General features: G+C 36.3%; 1 long non-coding RNA gene across 1 annotated transcript; it reads right to left on the bottom strand.

Annotated features, from left to right (window-relative positions):
* Positions 1 to 3866: 3866 nt before the first annotated feature.
* Positions 3867 to 8394, bottom strand: LOC145630533 (uncharacterized). The gene is made up of 3 exons (XR_014112078.1): positions 7951 to 8394; positions 6096 to 6979; positions 3867 to 4493 (listed from the first exon to the last, which is right to left on the bottom strand). It is a non-coding gene; the product is annotated as an uncharacterized LOC145630533 (long non-coding RNA).
* Between the last annotated feature and the right edge of the window lie 7212 nt (positions 8395 to 15606).

Here is a 15606-nt window from a genome sequence, read left to right as displayed (position 1 = left end):
CAAAGTAACGGTTGATAGTATGAGTGTTTGGCAAAAGTAGCGGTTGCAATACTAAAATATATAAAAATTTATATAAATATTGTTTAAAAAGTAATAAAAAACTGTCAAATGCTACCCGCTGCTTTCAAACGCCACTATTTTTAACGTTTGAGAAAAGCTACCTAAATGCTACCTCTACCTCTAACCGCTACTTGAACCGTTACCTAGCCAAACACTCTCAATTTTTTTCTGGTCAAAACGCTAACCACTACCTCAAACGCTACCACCAAACAAAGCCTAAGCCTTCAAATATTCCATTTTAAAAAAATTTAAAAAAATCTAATTTACACATCATTTAAGTCATGACCTGTCAGCGATAAGTCAGTAAAGTTTTGTTTGTTTTCTTACTTTTAAAGGGCAATTTATTTTTCCAAAGAAACTCAAACGCCATTGAATTGCTAACTCAACCTTCATCCTCATTTTGATGGTTTATCTTTCGGTCCATGTTACCAAAGTTTATAAGAAATCAATAAATTTAATGTATAACTATCATGATTATTCTTGAATTTTATGTCAAATTAATTTTATAGATTATAATTAATCTGATTATCTTTGTAAACATTTTCATTTAAAGAATCTTGTATTATATCTTATGATTTTAAGTTTATTTAATACGGAGTATTAATTATATTTTTTTTATTTATTCACCATTGTTAAATATTGAAGCACTTAAATATAAATAACGCCATTGTTGGAGCTTGAAGGTCTCAAATTGATAATAATCATAAATTAGGAAGGTGCTCATATGATTTTAGATGAAATTTTTTTAAAAAAATAACATTTAATTTAGAAATAATGAAAATAGAGTTATATTTAAAAATTAATAAATATTACTTCATCAACTCCATTTTATATGCAAAAAAAAAAAAAAAAAAAAAAAAAAAAAAAAAAAAACCTAGTTGTTTTTCTCTCTTTTTTCTCTCTAGGGTTCTAAAAAAAAGTGTTTTATAGGCCGAAATAAGCTAATTGGCTATTCCCGGCCCTTTTCCTTTAGTTTTTTTTTATGCTTTTGTTATTGATTTCAATAAAACTACACTCTTTGAAGGTTCTAATAAAACTACACTCTATGAAATCTATTAGAAACGTGACAAAGCTTGACAAGCTTAAATTAGGAAAGTTAAATAAAAAAAAGATAAGTTTTTATGAAAAGATTTTCTAATTATCTCATAAAATCCAGTTCTACAAAAAGATATTATTCTTTTTATAATCTATCTTTGATAAGTTTTTCAAAAAAGATTTTCTTTACAAAAGATTTACTTAAAACATGTTTTGTGAAATTTGGTAATTTAACTAAAGTTATCTTTTCAAAACCCTACATTCTATATGAGTTAATCTTGTATAAATAATAGAATTAACATTTCATATTTTTTGGTGAGGTTATGCATGAAGAATTCGAAGAGTACTTAGGGCCTGTTCTCGTACATTGAAATTCAGTTCAGTTCAGTTTAGTTCAGTTTAGATCAGTTCAGTTCAGCTCAGTTCAGTTCAGCTCAGTTCAGTCAATGTAAATAGGCCCTTAATTGTGTAAATTTTCCAAGTTAATGCTTTGTCATATTAGTTTCGGATATCATGTATAGCTTTCCTTTCATATACTAGAGATCAAGTGTTTGTATTGGTTGGGATTTGGGTGAGTGAATTATATCATTGCATACAGTGTTATAAGCTTCTAGGTTGAAGCTGAGTGAGAAAGTACTCATGGAGTACGAGTGAATGAATCTAAGTCAGGAACTTAGGTTGGGTAGAATAGGATTCTACTATATAGCAAGTTTAGTTTGGAACTTGTGAGTCTATGTCTGATTATAATAGGTTGTAACTTGTGTGTTTGCCCTATTATAGTGAAATGTTTTGGTGTTTGAAATTCCTTAGAGGATCGAGGTTTTACTTCCAATTGGGCCCTGAAAGGTTTCCTCGTAAAATCCGGTGTGCATTGCAAGTTCTTTTACATTATGTTTTACATTTCGCAAAAAGTAGTCAATAGGAACTCACATACAATTCACCCTCCTCTTGTAGTGGTCGTCTCAACTAACTGAATGATATACTACCTCCGTTAAATGTTATGTGCAACTTTGGGGTACTATTTGTGAGATATTAAATCACTACTAGAAAACAGGCAAATTGCGACGGAAATTTTTCGTCGGAAACACCCTATTTTCCGCCGGGAAACCCATTTCCGACGGAAATTCCGTCGCAACCGGTTGTTGCAATAAATGTTGTCGGAAAATCACCCTTTTCCGACGGAATTTCTGTCGGAAGCACTTTTTCCGACGAAATTCAGTCCGTTGGAAGTGATTTATATCCCAGCAAAGTCCGTCGGAAAATTCCGACGGACTGAATTCCGTCGGAAAATTCCGACGGACTGAATTCCGTCGTGAATTTCCGACAAAATTTCCGTCGGAAAATGCTATTAAAAAAACAAAAACAAAAAAGCACACCGCCACCCCGTACCACCGCAAGCCGCCACCCAACACCACCTACCCCCACCTCACACAACCAGCCAAACTTTCACCATACCCACACCCAACCCCACCAACCGTATCACCAGCCCACACCAGAACCCCTACCCACCAACCACCTAACTAGATCTACCACCCCACCACCCACCTAAATCGCCACAGCCACCTACCTAACCAGATCTACCCATCTACAACCACCACCGCCACAGCCACCTACCTAACCAGATCTACCACCCCACCACCCACCTCAATCACCACCACCACCACCGAAAATCATCACAACCCAGAAATTAACAAAAAATAAAGAAAAAAATAAAATCCCAACCCAAGCCCCTAAATACAATCTCCAACAGCCACCACCCACAACCAACATAAATTTTAAAAAAATCCGATAAAACAACAAAATAACATCAAAATTGAAAAAAAAATAGACACATACCTTATTTCGATCGCACATAACCTCGAAAATGGGTTTAAGAGGTCAAATTCGACCATGAAAACTCTAAATCTAGAGTTTTCATGGTCGAATTTGACCTTAAAACCTTTAATTTCAGCATGAGAAGAGAGAGAAAGGACGAAATAAGATAACCCCTAACCTTTGTTGTTGTTAATGTCAGTGATTACTTGTTGAGTTTGGTGTTTATGTTGCTGTGGTGGTGGTAAAAGAAGGGAAAGTAGAGAAGAGAAAGAGAGGAGAACGAGAGGAAAGAGAAATAGAGGAGAACGTGAGAAAAAGCGAACGAGAGAGGAGGAGAGGAGGGGAGATCGAGAGAAGAAGAGGAGATACAGAGAGAAGGACATAGAGGGAGAAGAAGAGAGAGGAGAACGAGACACTAGTGGAAAAAAGGTCATCCGTAACAGGCAAAAAGGGCTCATCCGTAACGGGCAGCGTCCGTTACGTATGCGGCCGTTACGGATGGCCATTATTATTCGTAACGGTAATGGGTTATTCGTAACGGACATTTGAAATGTCCGTTACGAATAACCCATTATTCGTAACTGACATTTCAAATGTCCGTTACGAATAACCCACTATTTGTAACTGACATTTCAAATGTCCGTTACGAATAACCCACTATTTGTAACTGGCATTTCAAATGTCCGTTACGAATAATGGGTTATTTGTAACGGGAATTTCAACTGCCCATTACGAATAACCCGTTATTCGTAACTGACATTTCAAATGTCCGTTACGAATAACCCGTTATTCGTAACTGACATTTCAGTTATTCGTAACGGACATTTGAAATGTCCGTTACGAATAATGGGTTATTTGTAACGGAAATTTCAACTGCCCGTTACAAATAGTGTGTACCCCAATTTTTTAAAATAATCCAGCACATGCTGTGCTGGATTAGCCAACTTGCATAATAATTATAGCAAAATTATTTTATTAATTAATTGAGATAAAAATATTACTTCATATTCATACAATCAGCAAAAAAAAATACATTTATTATCGCCTAATAACTAAAATTGAAAAAATAGAGCAATAGAAAATCTCACTGGCAATAAGAGATTTAAATGATTTTCCACTAAATTAATATTAAATCGTTTGCATCTTCCACTAATTTTTCAAGTTACTGCAACTCAAGTGGTTTGTCTGGAGCACCAACTTCCGCCGCAAAATCAATCATCTCTTGTTTCTGACCAAAAAGAAATCAGCACCAATTGACACAGTCTCAGATTAAGGAGTTAAGTTACATATTCCACTTCATCTCTTTCCAAAGATGGATTAGAACCATACATAGATTGTAATTGGTCTGCGGAATCTGATAGACTCTGGAGACTGTTTATTGATTTACTGTATGAGCCTCCCATTGAAAAATGCTTCCTCAAAGATGGAAAAAAATGGGATGCATGAGCTGCGTCTGACTCTGCTACACTAGCAAATTTCTGAATGCGAGAGCTTGTACTTGATTGTTCGAAGGAACGTAACAGCAGATCACGCTTATTCTGGTTAAATGGCTCAGGAAGACTCTCCTCAGGTATATTAGTACCCTACATTCATAAATCAGATATTATAATGACTATTCAAATCAGAATATCAGAATTTCATGTACATATTAAACATTATTCCACGTGCATATCAACCCAGGGAAGTTATAACATCTTCCTTTCCACAGGACATGAGATTATGAGAATGATAGATTGACAGGTATGTACAGAAACTGAACAATTCGTTGAGTAAACTGGACATTACCATCTCCATTCAAAATTATGCATTTCAAATTCTATGAGTTGATATGCACGTGGAATAATGAGATGATACTTGTTTTAATGAGATGATACTTGTGTTTGAAGTTATATGAGTCCAATTTAATGAGATGATACTTGTTTTAAGCTTAAACAAAATTTCTGAAGCTTTTGTCGAAAAAAAATTAATCAGAGAGTACTTCAGAACATTAAAAGAGACTCTGAACACATTTGAGTAATGTATTCCATATACTGCTAAATGGTAATGTACAAGTGCAATATTCTTCAGTATGAAAAAAAATCAAGTAGAAGCCAAACCTCCACCTCCCACCCTCTCACTCTACATATAGCTCCCGAAAAAAGTAGCCAGCGACAGCAACTATTAATAAATTATCTTTAGTCTGAACAACTACAAATTCAATACAAGTGTTTGTCTAATTCTGACACACTAATATCAGATCCAGGTTTCCTCTAAGCCAATATAGCTACTAAACATGAAGATTGTCCCAAGAAACTACATGAACAACAATGCTACTAAATGTTATAGTTATCCTTTTGCCATAACTACCAAAACAGAACATATACTATGTTTTAGATTGAATGCAATGTATGGGCACATTTAGAGCTAAATGACTGAATCCGCAATAGGTTTTCAGAGCAAAAATGCAATTGTTATCCATCAACCAATTTATCAACAAGAAAAAGACAAATATAAACAAACTTACAACCTCAAAAAGAAACATTAGTAAAATGTCTAATTTTCTTCACAAAACTATTCTGCCTTTATCATCAAATACACCCTTCAACAATACCAACTGTCACAAAAGTGATAGTTAAGTAGCATCTAGATTAAGGTTTTGCTCAATATTAAATTAAAATATAGTAAAATTCGTAGCTACTCTTATCATGGAATTTTTAACCCAACCATTATACACCTAATATCATTGACCATGAACTGCTAAATTATGAGGGGTTTTTTTAAAAAAAAAAATAAAATAAAATTTGAGATTAACCTACCAAAGAAAAAGTAAAAAAAAATCAAGAGCCCCCGGCTTTTTTTTTAATTTAAAATAAAAGACTTGTTTTTGAAAAAAAAAAACCAGAACAAGGTTTAAAAGAAAAAACAAAACAAAGTACAAAGAGAGGACAAGGTGTCCAAATACCATTAAACACAACCAGAAAATACAAGAGATAAAATGTTGTCCAAATACAATTTCTGTAAAAATTAACATTATACACAACAAGAAGTCCGCAAGAAAGTAATTAAACAAAACCCCATAAATAAGTAAGTATTTTAGGGATTCAACCGATTAGCTGGCAATTGCAATTGAAATTCATATTTTAGGGATTCAACCGTTTAAGTAAGTAATGAATTCAGACTATGAAATGAAAAGAAAGAGAGAGAACCTTCCATATAGTAGAGCGAATGGCGGGAGCATCAAGAAGACCCATGGATGCTAACCTTACTCAAATCATTGGTTACATACGAGCTTTAGACGTACTCATTGCAATGGGTGAACCAGAGTATGTATTACCCAATATACGAAGCACTAGCATGATACCATATATATTCAGGGGAGCCCCAGTTTCTCTTCTTGAGAAACATTTAGTGTTTCTCAAAATGGCAAGAATTGTAAATAAAAGCAACTTTAATAATATTTTATTATTTTTTGGTTGCTGATTCACTCATGTCCCTCATTCCCTTCTCTCCCCTGCTTCCTTCTTTTGAACTTATCAACGTAACAATGGTGGAATTGTTACCCAGATTAGACAGCAACCCACCACCACAGCATAGACCAACCCCAACCCACCATCTCGACAGCCATTTCCGGCAGTTTCTTCCGGCGGCTTCGCCGCCGAGTTCTACGAAAACCCTAAGAAAAGTGGAGAAAGAAAGGACATTGTTAACCCTAGAAGGTAAGTGTTTTTTTAACCTCAAAAGCTGCTTCAATGGTGGAGAGAAAGGTGCTTCAATGGAGGAGAGAAGTTGCTTCAATGGTACATCTAAAATGTCAGTAATTGTGGAAAAGGAGAAAAAAATTAGAGAATTACATTTTTATCCCTGATTTACTAGCTAAAAAGACAAGTTTATCCCTATGAGAAACACTCCTTGTTTCTCAAGAAGAGAAACTTGGAATTACCCTATATATTCTCCCCTTCTATTTTCTTTTTCTGTCTTCATCTTCTCTTGTCACCTACCTACTCTGACATAAATCTTATGGTGGCCTCCTCTCATTGATCTTGAAAGCACCACCACTACAACCAAGCAGTAAATGCAATTGTCTATCTTCCTGCACATTTGGTCAAGCCACAAATCTTAATATTTGTAATGTCATTACTAATAAACACATGACAGACATATATAAAGCAATAAACATACATATATAAAGCAACAACAGTCGCTGACTCAATGTAATAAGTCCAGCAGAATTTATATGCACAAACTGAAATTTCAATCACTTTACATATTTCTAAAATTAATATTTTTTTCAAAAATAAATTTTTACAAAAATTCATATTATATAAATCCACTCCCCCCTACTAAATTCCTGATCTCCATTAACATACACAGATGCACATGCACTAACATGGCTGTTGCTATTCTAAAAATAGCTAGATCTATAGTCTATGGTCTGATTCCATTTAAATATCAAAATTCCAAACCAAAACTAAAAATTATACAAAAAAAAATAAAGAAAATAAAATACAGGCATTTATAATTCCCAAATGACTATAAATTACAAAGAAATATCCAAAATTAATTTCTTGAACACATAGAATATGATTAAAGGGTCGATAATGATTCAGATCATAAGCATTTACATCAAATTCTCCATTACCATTTTTATTTTCTAAGCATTTAAATCACAGCCCAAATCAGCAAAAAAAAAAAAAAGTTGAACTCAAAATCTAGAATTACAGATAATAGAGCTCCCAAATTTGAATTTTTTTAATCAAACGAATGTATGAAATAAAAATCCTAATCAAAGAAACCCACGAAAATTATACACAGCCAAAATGAATTAATCTTTGACACATTCCACCAAAAAAAAAAATCACACACACAAAATTTCGAATAAATTAGAGTATACAACAAAATATCCAGCAAAATTAACACAAACCCATAAATAATCCAAATCAAGTAACACAAATTAGATCAAACAAACCAAGAAATAAATTTAAAAAAAAAAAACAAAAAAACAAAATGAACCCATAAACAAAAAATCAAAATAAAACCCCAAAGAAAGAGAAATTAGTTCACCTTCAGAAATAGCATTCTGAATCTCAGTACATTGTGCAATAACACCTGGGTCATTAAGACCTTCTTCTTCTTCAATCAAACTCTCAGAGTATCCATTGTTATTATTGTTAGCATGCACAGAATCAGGGGAAAGCTTAACCTGTGAAACGATGTACCATTGAATTAAAGAGAAAACGATTCCAACTACCACACAGACTGGAATCAAAATCTCTGTTCCAAGATCTGGAAGAAGAACAACACCCATATATTTTTTTTTGGAAGAACAACAACACCCATAATTTTAGGCTTCAAAGAAGAAGGAGCGGGTTTATTGTCATCGGGAGAAGAATTAGGGTGTTGAATTTTCTCGGAAATCTTCTCCATGAGAGATTCGGGCTCAGAGATTGAATGAGTGAGGAGAAGAGAGAAATTGAGTGAAGTTAGAGAGGAGAGAGGAAAGAGGGGTCGGTATGACGGCTTGAGGAGAATGAAGTGTGGAACTAACCCTAGTTATAAGAATGGGCTTTTTTCATTAGCTGGACCAAATTCAGACATTTGTAACGGGCACTATCTTGTCCGTTACAAATAAATAGGTATTCGTAACGGGCATCATTTTGCCCGTTACAAATAACATGCTTTTCGTAATGGGCAATATGGTGCCCGTTACGAATAATATGTATTTGTAACGGACTGTTATTTTGACCGTTACGAATATGTTAATTGTAACGGGCATAACTTTGCCCGTTACAAATAGCCCGTTACGAATGACAATTTTTCCACTAGTGAGAATAGGAAAGATAGAAAGAGGCGGATGCTTTTAGGGTTTTTTTAGGAGGTAAATGTGTTTTATTTTTTTTAAAAAAATATATGTTCCCACTACAAGAAAACAGCGAAATTGCGACGGAAAAAGTTCGTCGTAACATATGTCAATTCCGTCGGAAAGTAGGGTTCCGGTGGAATTCCGTCGTAACGGGTCGTCGAAAAACCCTTTGTAGGAAAATGGCCATATTCCGACGGAATTTCCGTCGTAAACCTTCCTTCCGACGGAATTTACGACGGAAATAATATCGTCGGACTTGAATTTGGCCTTTATTGATGATCTGTCGTAAGATTCCGACGGAAACATATCCGTCGTAAACTAAAAATTCCGACGGAAGTTTCTGTCGCAAAGTATAATTTACGACGGAAAAAGCGTCGCAAACTATAATTTACGACGGAAAAAAGCGTCGCAACCTATAATTTACGACGGAATTTTCTGTCGTAATTTATAATTTGCGACGGAAAATTCTGTCGGAAATATATAAGTTGCGACGCTTTTTTCCGTCGTAAATTATACTTTGCGACAGAAAATTCCGTCGCAACTTATATATTTCCGACAGAATTTTCTGTCGCAAATTATAAGTTACGACAGAAAATTCCGTCGTAAATTATAGGTTGCGACACTTTTTCCGTCGTAAATTTTAGTTCCAGCCCGAAACAAATATCTGTAAAAATATGCATTTTCAAACCTGAATTTTTTTTATGATAAATCGACAAAAAAAAAAAAAACTAAACATTGAGTCCTGAAATTGTTGTTTTAAAAAAATTAATTACCGACCTACGAAATTATATTTATTTACATATATATATAATAATTATGTCCTAGTACAAAAGATAGTCCACATTTTGGTATCTATACCAAACAAAAGCTAGGTTAGAGTGATTCTATGCTAGACTAAAGCTAAGCTACGCAATCGCCTGGAAACCCTGGCTTGCTCCACCACTACCCGGGTCGTCCCTTGGGTCTCGATGCTGAGGATGAATGGTGGAACATGAGTCGTTGTTGGTGAAACGACTCATCATCTCATCCATACTCTCCTTGTATCTCCTCTCCATTTCAGCCATTCGGGAGTCAATTCGCCTTTCCATCTCGGCTTCCATTTGAGTTTAGAGAGCTTGCACCCTGTGTTCCATCTGGTCTTGCATTTGAGAAATGACAGACGACGTGTATTGCTGTGAAGAACGGGAACCTCGACCCATCTGTTTGCCATAGTAGAGCTCTGCACTTTGGCCAAGTCCCTTCACACGCCCCTTCTTATTGCGCCCACCCATCGTCTCCCAGTACAACTCATTGGGACTCTTCTGAATCCCCTGACTCCTTGTTTCTTCGAGCTTCTTCCGGTAGGTCTCCTACAAAATATTGAAGATAATAAAAAATATTGTTAAAAAAACAACCAACAATATAAGGTAAGGTTTCTTTCTTCTAAAATTCCAATATCACATACTTTTAGGTGCCTAAGGATAGAAATAAAGAAAAATAAGCACATAAGTCAAATATCGACCCTAACTCATCCAAAATCATCCAAATTTGGCCTGTATGTCTAAAACCATGCTTATTTTCTATGTTTTCAAGCAAATGTAAGGTTACTTTCTTCTAACATTCCAATATAAATTGCTTTTAGGTGCCTAAGGATAGAAATTAAGAGAAATAAGCACATATGTCAAATATCGACCCTAACTCATCCAAAATCATCCAAATTTGGCCTATATGGCTAAAACCATGCCTATTTTCTATGTTTTCAATCAAATGGAAGGGTTCTTTCTTCTAACATTCCAATATCACATATTTGTAGGTGCATAAGGATAGAAATTAAGAGAAATAAGCACATATGTCAAATATCGACCCTAACTCATCCAAAATCATTCAAATTTGGCCTATATGGCTAAAACCATGCCTATTTTCTATGTTTTCAAGCAAATGGACTCGTTCTTTCTTCTAACATTCAAATATCAATTACTTTTAAGTGCCTAAGGATAGAAATTAAGAGAAATAAGCACATATGTCAAATATCGACCCTAACTCATCCAAAATCATCCAAATTTGGCCTATATGGCTAAAACCATGCCTATTTTCTATGTTTTCAATCAAATGGAAGGTTTCTTTCTTCTAACATTCCAATATCACATACTTGTAGGTTCCTAAGGATAGAAATAAAGAAAAATAAGCACATAAGTCAATTTTCGACCCTAACTCATCCAAAATCATCCAAATTTGGCCTATATGGCTAAAACCATGCCTATTTTCTATGTTTTCAAGCAAATGGACTCGTTCTTTCTTCTAATATTCTAATATCAATTTCTTTTAAGTGCCTAAGGATAGAAATTAAGAGAAATAAGCACATATGTCAAATATCGACCCTAACTCATCCGGAATCATCCAAATTTTGCCTATATGGCTAAAACCATGCCTATTTTCTATGTTTTCAATCAAATGGAAGGTTTCTTTCTGCTAACATTCCAATATCACATACTTGTAGGTTCCTAAGGATAGAAATAAAGAAAAATAAGCACATAAGTCAATTTTTGACTCTAACTCATCCAAAATCATCCAAGTTTGGCCTATATGGCTCAAACCATGCCTATTTTCTATATTTTCAAGCAAATGGACTCGTTCTTTCTTCTAACATTCCAATATCAATTGCTTTTAATTGCCTAAGGATAGAAATTATGAAAAATAAGCACATAAGTCAATTTTCGACCCTAACTCATCCAAAATCATCCAAATAACCATATAATGAGTTCTACTTTGCTAATTTGCCATATATCAACTCATATAATAAGTTTTTACCGCAATCCTTTTTGCTTTGGTGTTGGCAGCCACTTGGCCTTTTCCAGGCACTTCCTTGAAGTGTGTATTCAAGAAAAGATCATGGGCATTTGGTAATTGGCCTTGGTTTTTTGCAGCCTTTATATATACATGTAGAAAATCAATGAAAACATGTTAGCCCACCAAAATTCATTAATAGACAAATGACTTAATTGTTACTGGACATATTTTAGGAAACTTACCATCCTTTTAGCATGTTGTATAGCTGACATTGAACCTTGAAAGTGGGTCGGTTCAACGACATTTTCCATGGATCCGCCTCTTCGGTTCTTCTTGTTTTGTTCCGACCGCTTCTTATAATCTGGATCGGTGGCAACAATTCGCATCATGCGTTCGTGGACATCCTTATTAAGCCATCTTGGTCTGCCACCATTCAGCCTGTGTGTGATGTTGTAGAACGTGTCACGTAGGCAATTTGCAAACTTAGATTCGAAAGTGTCCTTCACTTGGTTGTTTAACTCGGGTACCCACTTGAATTTTTTCTGCAAATCAAGAAAATGTCTTTATTACAAAATTCAACTCCATCAATATACTTTATAAAACATGTATTATGTTAGGTTAAAGTTATCATACGCTGAACAAGTTCCAAAAGTGCTCTCTCGAATCTTCATCAACCTCTCCATAATTCCTCCAAGGCTCAACATAGTAGCCGGTTAGCGAGTCGGAGAGCACATTCTTCACTGGGATATCATCAAACCTATAATAAAGGATATACATTCATGTAAGTAGATAATCAATAAAAAGTGAACAAAACATGGTTAAAGTAATACAACTTCACTTTATCAAAGTAAATACAAATTTAGGGATATTTCATTACAAATACATACGCACCAAAGTGTGGAAGGGTCCAACTCCAGCAAGTCATTAGGATGCGGGTCCTGTAGCTCCTGTTCCTGTTGTTCCTGTTGCTCCTGTTGCCCTTGTACATGCCTAGGAATCTGTCTCCGATTAACGATTTCTTGAGAGGCCCCCAAATCATGTGCCTCCTCTTCCTCCATTGACTCATCCTCGTCAACACGTACAAACTGAGATTTCCCCTTAGTCTTTCTCCTCTTGGACGTTTCTCCTTTATTTCCTCCTCCCATGATGACCACCTGAAAAAGTTGTTAGTACCATGATCGCACATTGTAAATTCATAAATTAGATCCATAAGACATTAAAAAAATAAAATGAGACCAAAAATGTAATGCAATATCACAAGTCCGAGTAGTCATTAAAAACTAAACATTCGAAGACAATAGTTAAAGGAGTAACTACATATTCTCCTCTTCATTACTCTTATCACTACTACCACTATCATTATCACTATCGTTATTACTACAGAAATTTCATGAAATGCCCCTGAGTAATTTTTTTATTCACCAAATACCCATCAAAACTTTCAAATTCACCAAATACACTTGTGTTTAAGAAAAATGTCACCAAATGCCCTTATTGACTAACGACAGTTAACAGCGTTAGTCATTAATGACTAATACGCCACGTGGCAGCCACTAATTGGTTGTTTTAATATTAGTTGATTAATTATTAAAAAAAAAACTTTAAAAAAAAATTAAATTTTTTTTTTAAAAATATCCCAACCACCCAAGACCCACCCCCAACGGCCGACCACCAGCCACCACCGCCAGATCCCACCCCTCCCCCTGCGCCGGTGGTCACTTTTCGCCGGCGAGGGAAACCCCCCCCCCCCTCCGACACCCCCTCCCCTACCCCCAGCCCCCTCTCCCTCCATTTCCCGTCCCCTTAAACCCCTCCCCATCCCTCGAAAAAACCCCCCTCCTTCGCGGCCGGCGTCCAAACCCCCTCCCCGGTGCCGGCGAACCTTTTTCGCCCCACCCCCCGCCATCCTCACCCCTTTTCCCCCCTAAACCACCACCCTAAAAACCGAAAAACCCCCAAATCGAAACCCTAGATTTCGATTTGGGGTTTTTTCGATTAAAGGGTTTTTTGGTTTTTTGGGTGGTGGTTTAGGGGGGAAAGGGGGTGGGGATGGCGGGGGGTGGGGCGAAAAAGGTTCGCCGGCGCCGAGGAGCGGGTTTGGACGCCGGCCGCGAAGGAAGGGGGGTTTTTGAGGGATGGGGAGGGGGTTTATGGGGACGGGAAACGGAGGGAGAGGGGGCTGGGGGTAGGGGAGGGGGTGTCGAGGGTGGGGGGCTGGCCTCGCCGGCGACCGGCGCCAGTTTCGGCTGGGAGCTGGCGGCCGCCGCCGCCGCCGTCTGGCAGGGGCTGGTGGTGGGGCGGGGTGGGGTCTAGGGGGTGGTGGGGGTATTTTTTTGAATTTTTTTTAAGTTTTTTTTTTTTTATATTTTTAAAGTTTTTTTAATAATTAATTTATTTATATTACAACAACCAATTAGAGGCTGCCACGTGGCGTATTATTCATTAATGACTAACGGTGTTAACCGCCGTTAGTCATTAAGGGCATTTGGTGAAATTTTTTTAAACTCAGGAGTATTTGGTGAATTTGAAAGTTTTGATGGGTATTTGGTGAATGAAAAAATTACTAAGGGGTATTTCATGAAATTTCCGTTATTACTATCACTAGTGTCATCTAAAAATACATTGATGTCCTGTTCTTCGTCACTATCACTGGAGCCAATGCTTTCTTCTTCTTCTTCATCGCTTGAGATAACAAAGCCATCGTCATCATCATCATGACTATCAAGTTCATAGTCTGGAATGTCATTTGGTGGACAAAGCGTTGCATGTACTTGTGGTGAAGGACCCTGCAAAAACTCTAAATCCACCGGAGCATCAATCACCGACCTTGCTTGAGTTCTAAATACAGCCCACCATTGAACCCGATCACGTTTAAGGCTAGGGTAAGATGCATAATACACTTGAGACACTTGGTAAGATAAGATAAATGGATCATACTTGGGATACTTCTTAGTATGATTTACTTCCACAAGCTTGTATTATTCATGAATGTTCATTCCTTTACCACAATCCATCCAACTACAACTAAACAAAATAGTCTTGTACTCTTTTTCGGGACCGGTGTAGACAAGTTCAATTGTGTCGTTTAAAATGCCAAAGTACTCTCCACCATCCTCACTTGAGACACACACCCCGTAATTCATCGTAGATTTGTGTTTGCCATAGGACTTTGTGTGGAAATTAAAGCCACCGACAAATATCTGGTTCCAAGTTCGAACACGCTTGAAGGCCTCATAGACAATGCTCGCAACACATCGGAACTTGGTTTCTGTTCTCTCACCTATAACCGTTACGAATACAAATGTCACACTAATTGAAATGAAATATATTATATTATCACAAGTTAATCGATATGCAATGTTCGAAAAGTATTATCACCTTGTGATGAAACCAATCAGGGAATTCACTTTCGCATTTCTCCATGACATCTTCTCAACGCAAATAAGTTCGAGTACTAAGAATGTAGTCCTCAAAGTTCCTAATAGATTAATGACACATGGTTAATCATTGCAGCAATTATATTAAATTTAAGAGATTTTCAAAAGTTTATCCTAAACATATATACCTTTCGTATTCACCAAGAATGCCGGTATTTCTTAAAACGAACAAATGAGCACGTTCGAGTTCCTTGTCATCTAAATACCGAGTTTTACCCAAATTTGACACACGACCCTTATCCACCGTGAACAGCTCTGGGATTTCATCGTTGTCAGCCGGGGATTCCACTGCACATCAGCATTCACATTTCGACCTAGATCTCGTGTTTTTGTGTCAACTGAGGGCTGAAAGTAATTGGAGCAGAAGTTTGATATCTCTTTAGTGAGATAAGCGTTGCATATGGAACCTTCAACACGAGCCTTATTACCAATTTTTCGTTTCAGGTGATTGAGGAACCTGTAATTATTTTTATATAGCCGTAGAAGTATAAGTAACGAAAAGCAATGAAAGAGATAAAAGTAAGAGTTGAGAAAGGGCCTTTGATTTACCTTTCGAAAGGATACATCCACCGATATTGAACAGGTCCACATAACTTGCCCTCATATGGCAAATGAATTGGTAAATGCTCTATGGAGTTGAAGAAAGATGGGGGG

The sequence above is a fragment of the Chenopodium album genome, chromosome 5 (genome assembly GCF_948465745.1).
Source record: "Chenopodium album chromosome 5, dcCheAlbu1.1, whole genome shotgun sequence".
Taxonomy (NCBI): domain Eukaryota; kingdom Viridiplantae; phylum Streptophyta; class Magnoliopsida; order Caryophyllales; family Amaranthaceae; genus Chenopodium; species Chenopodium album.
This window is presented reverse-complemented; position numbering and strand designations above follow the sequence as displayed.